Here is a 5,860-nt window from a genome sequence, read left to right as displayed (position 1 = left end):
AGCCAAATTTTTAGAAATTGCAAAAAGCCCTAGAAACTTTTCTAAATTGTAAAAAGCCCCAAAAACTTTCTTCAATTGTAAGAAGCCCTAGAAAGTTTTCCAATTTACACAAAAGCTCACGAAAATGTCAAATTCTCCAAATAGCTCCTCCCTCAAGAACAAGATGAATATCTTCAAGAACTCCAAGAGCAAAATGAAGAACACCAGTAACAAGAGGAAAAACTTCAAGAAAAACCAGAGGGTTTCAGGAACTCACTTCACTTAGAAAATTTAGAATGAAGAATGAACAGGGGAGGGGACCCATTTTATACAAAAAAAAAAAATTTACGATTCTAGATCAAGCATTAAGAGTCAAAAGATTCATCAAAAATCAAATTCTAAACCTAAAATCAAGCGGAGACATAATTTACTCGGCCCCAGGTGGCCCAATCTCATTTACTCGACCGCAGGCGGCCCAATCTCATTGACTCGGCCCCAAGTGGCCTAATTGCATTTACTCAGCCCCAGGTGGCCTAATATTGTTAACCCGGCCCCAGAAGGCTCTTTTTCTTTGAGTCGGATCCAAGTGGCCTGATCTCATAGACCAAATCCCTGAACTAGCACACGTAAAACCCAACTAAGGAAAATCCAAGCATCAAACATTTTTTTTTACTTGTTCCAAGATTGGAAGAGTAGCAAATTTCTCTCTTGTAACCATCGGTCCCAAATAGTCCAGCCCCAGCCAGGAGACCATATTCCCTGAACTGGCACATGCGAGGCCCAGCTAAAGAAGAATCAGGATCAGAGTACTAACTTTTTTTTACAGGATTGGAAGAGCAGCAAATTCCTTTCCCCCAATTGGTAGCCCAGGTAAGTCCTAAAACTTTAGAGATATTATCTATTGCATTTTTTCAACTCCGTTATAACTGAGCAAGATGATGGCAGTATATGCTCCGGGTGACAAAATATGGTCATTCTTTTCATTGCCCTTTGGCCATTGGCACAGGCCTCGGCCAAAGAGGGACATTCTATAGACATCCAATTTTGTCACCCTCCTCGGCTATAATGAAATATGGATCTTAGGCGTGACTTCCGACTTCCGACCGAAACATTCCCTATCTGAAACCCTAGAGTCCTTACGTGAGAGAGAGGAAGGTTTAATTTTGACTTTTCATATATGAAGGAATCTGGTCGAGATGACTATGCAGATAAATAGTGCTCAAAAACACGATTCCGACGATATATGATACGTCAAAATTGGGCTGACGGATCTCCGACAATCATCCCCAGAAAATCATGCCTTCGCGCATATATGCCATGCACATGGATAGCCCCGCTGGAAAAATCCCTCACTTAACCCAAACACCCTAAAATTCATCTCCTTCCTACCCAGATAACCCCAAAACACTCCCGGGTCTAAAACCCTAGAAATCCCCACGCGGGAGGGAAGGGGTCCAATTTTGGCTTTTTATATACGAAAGAATCTAGTTAAGATGACCGTACAGATGAATAGTACTCAAAATATGATTCTGACGATATATGATACGCCAATAGGCTAGCCCGTGCGCATGCTCATTGCCCACAGGCTACAGCACATGCACCCAGCCATGCCTACACACCCCTGCACACCCCTACCGCATGCTGCGCACCCCCACCGCATAGTGTGCGTGCCCTCACCTCATGCTGTGCATGCCCCTGTTGCATGTCGTGCACACCTTGCCTGCATGGCTGTGCACACTATGCCTGCACCATGCGCAGGTGGCCCGCACACCGTGCACAATGCCCGCACACCCGCCCGTGCACGCACCCACTATGCACATTGCTCACACACTCGTGCATTCGTGCACCCATGATATTACCTGCACTACCTGCCTAAAATTTCTCACTCCTCCCATTTTTTTGAAAACTACCTTTTCTGGAAAAACCTTCTCTCTCCTCCCGCTTTTCTGAAAATCACCTTTTCCCAACTAAAGTTTCTCTCTCCTCCCTTTTTTTAAAAATCACCTTTTTCCAGCTAAAATTTCTCTCCCATTTTTGCCCCCTTTTACCCACTGGAAAAAAACCCTCCCCACCAATTTTGCCTTTAAAACCCCCCTTTACCCATTGGACAAAAATCCTATTTAGGCAAGAGCCCCCTCTTTTGTCCACTGGATAAAGGGATTCCCCCTCTCCTATTTGGCTGGAAAAAACTATAAATACCCCCTTAGAAAAAAAACACACCAACACACCAAAATCCTTCTCCTTTTTTAGAGTGAGATTTTCCTCCCTTCCCCCTCTTGACTTTCTTCTGATCTTCGGAGCGATCTTCATCAAGATCCAAAAACTCATTCGGATCTTAGAAGTGTTCTTCGAGATTTTGAAGATCTTCAATTCAAATTCTTAGTTGGATCCAGTTTTTAGCCAAAAATAGTATGTTCTTGAGCCACCTCCCTTGAGTGTTTTTGAGTGTTCTTGAGCGTTCTTGAGATAGAAACCCCCCTTTGGAGGTTCTTCGGGTCTACGAAGAGATCTTTGTTAAGATCTGAAACTCTATTCAGATCTTCAAAGTTTTCTTTGAGACTTTGGAGTTCTTCAATCCATTTTTAGGTCGGCCCATTTCTTTTCAGAGATAGCCTTTCCTAGCCGAACCCTTGTCTGAGTGTCCCTAGAATATTTCCAGAAATAGCCATTCCCAGCGGAAGCTCTGTCGAAGTGCCACCTCAGTCTTGCCCTCCCTAAGCCTATCACCAGTGGAAGCTCTGTCGGAGTGCCACCTCAGCCTATCCCTCCCTTAGCCTCTCCCCAGCGGAAGCTCTGCTGGAGTGCCACCTCATTCCAAGCCTAGATATAGCCTTCCCTAGCCGAAGCTTTGTCCGAATCCAAATCCAGAAATAATCTTCCCTAGCTGAAGCTCTGCCCGAATCCAAATCCGAAAGTGACCGTTCCTAGCCTAAACTCTATCTGAATACTATCACAATCAACATCTCTCAAGAAAGGAAGTTAGAGATCAAGACCATCTTCCCCTGAGCCAGGAGAATCCAAAAACAGTCCGAGCTGGTACTAATCAAGGGCCCACCTTTCTTGACCCAAAACAGGGGTTAAGTTCAAGTATAATTTCTTAACCAACTTGTCATAATGTAGACTTTAAACAGACCCTGTCTAAGTGTATATAGTAGATTGAATTCAATTAATGTATATATCTGTGATAACTTTTCCATACATGTGGAATAGTAATAATTATGGAAAATATTTGTTCTCTAGCATCTAAAAAGAAGATCGGTTGACCCGGGCCGATTGGGTACGTAACACTTGTCCTTGTAACCTGACACTTACCCCAAATCTCAGGACCAGACCAAATTTTTGACCTTTTGCTCAGGAATTGGGCCCACCCTTGGTCCTAGGCCCATAACCCTAGGTAGTGTCTCCAAACTCCATTTGTATGATCCTGATCCCCGAATTGGACCATCATCAAAACCCCTTGTCTCAAATGATGAATTTTACACTCTTACAAAATAGGCCTCCACGTATCTCTAAGTGGCGATACGACGGTGCGGGACCCATAAGCGAAGCATCCATGACTCGAACCCCTCCCCTTCACATGAAGGTGAAGAGAGAGAGAGGAGAGAGGATGGGGATGCATAGTCCAGCTCATCTCCGTCATTGACCCCCACAGTACCAGATATTTGCCAACATCATACATATCCCGCCAACGAAAATGCACTCACTCAGCTCCCCTTGGCCGTTCTCCACTTGGATTATTGACATCATAGGGATGGTCAACCCCAAAGCATCCCATGGACATGAGTTCATCTTGGTGGCCATTGATTACTTTACCAAGTGGGTTGAAGCCCAAGCATATGCAGTTCTCACATCAGCCAAGGTAGCAAAGTTCATTCAAGAAAACATTATTAGCTGGTATGGAGTACCGCAAGAGTTGATATCAGATCAAGGATCCCATTTCTGGGGCAAAACTGATAAGATTTGCATAAATTTTGGCATTAAAAGGCAGCGCTCTACCACTTATAGGCTATAGACCAATGGGGCAGTAGAAGCAGCCAACAAGAATATCAAGGTTATCCTCCAAAAGATGGCAGAAACACACAAAGATTGGGCAGATGAGTTACCACTTGCATTGTGGGAATATCGAATTCTGTGTGGTCCTCGACTGGGGCAACTCCATTCTCCTTGGTATACAGAGTTGAAGCAGTTTTTTCAGTAGAAATCCTAGTACCATCCCTAAGGGTACTGTTGGATAGTCAATTACCAAAAGGAGAATGGGTGAAAGCTAGGCACGATGAGCTCAATTTTATTGTTGAAAGGCGTATGAAGGCCATAGATCATCTAAGGATGTATCAGCTAAGTAAAACAAGGACTTTTAACAAAAATGTGAAGCCCCGACAGATGGAAGAGGGCGAGCTTGTTCTTTATGAACAAAGAGCTCCAATTCATAATCTAAGAGGAAAGTTTCAGCCCAATTGGAGTGGCCCGTTTACTGTCAAAAAAATTCTACTAGGCAAAGCAATGAAGCTTACTGACCTCAATGGGGAAGAAGTATCAGGATTGGTCAACATGGATCAACTCAAGAGATATTATCTTTAATCGGGTGAATAGCCCAAACTACGCTAGACTTGATTCCTCCCAAGGGATACGTAGGTAACTTGACATGTCCAAGTGTGGTCTTAACCATCTCAAGGCAATAAATCAGTTCCCAGATTAATAATCAAGGTACCCTAAAAGATCATCATAGCTTATGTCCCACAAGAATCGCCATTTGACATATATGACCATCAAGAATCTATCATTCCCCTATGGTCCATCACATCTCATCTAGAACTTCATTTTCCCCAAGAATCACCATTCGGCATACATGGCCATTAGGAATCTAACATTCTCCTATGGTCCTCCCAATACCTATCTAAGGTTTCATCTCTCTCCCCAAAGATTGCCACCCGACACTAGTAGTCAAGGCCACTTCATTCCCCACCCTTGATTAGTCAGAACTTTGATGCATAGTGGTAAAGGATTGGTTGTGACAATGGCTAATGTCATTATACCTCTCCTTTGCTTAATTTGGTTTCAGGAAAGAACATGGACTCTTTGGATGAGACACTGAGGAAGTGGATGTTAAACATTGGCACCTCTGTGCTAGACCTACTAAAATCAGTGAATTTATCTATGTTCAACCAGATCAGATGTATGGAATTGCACCATGGATTACTTAAACAAGCACCTCAACATTGGGATGCTAATCTTCATGTATTTCAATTCAGGACGATTGAGATATGTCAAACTCTGGAGGAATTGGTGGATTTTTATCCACTCCAAGAATTGTCTCCTCACATTGTATCTTATCTTTCCTCCCTTTGGTAGGATAATTGTATTCATGTAATCCATTTGCTTTCACTTGGTAGTAAAGTATGGTGATGCTTGAATTTTCACATTAGTCCAATTGCCCTAATGAATCCTTGAGTTGTGGAATTCATCATGCCAAAATAATCAAAATGCAGAAAAGTTTCTTAAAATTAAGAAATTCTTCATTTCAAAAATACAAAGTACATAAATAAAAGATAAAGAAAGAAAATAAAAGAGGAACAAACATGGGGAGGGAAAAGAAAAATCCAAAAAGAAACACTGTATCTGTATCTTGCCAGGAAAGGATCATTAAGGGTAAATATCCTCTTTGGTGCCATATTCAGAGCAATCCATGGTAAGCATCATTACTTCGGCATTAGGTGGCCAAATCTCATTACATCGGCCTCGACTAGCCAAATCTTCATTACATCAGCCTCAACTGGCCAAATCATCATTACATCGGCCTCGAATATCCAAATCATCATTTCATTGGCCTCAAGTAGCTAAATCTCATTACATCGGCCCCAAGCGACCAAATTATCATCACATC

This window comes from Macadamia integrifolia, unplaced genomic scaffold (assembly GCF_013358625.1).
Source record: "Macadamia integrifolia cultivar HAES 741 unplaced genomic scaffold, SCU_Mint_v3 scaffold1504, whole genome shotgun sequence".
NCBI lineage: Eukaryota > Viridiplantae > Streptophyta > Magnoliopsida > Proteales > Proteaceae > Macadamia > Macadamia integrifolia.
The sequence above is the reverse complement of the archived record's forward strand: the minus strand, read 5'-3'. Positions refer to the sequence as shown.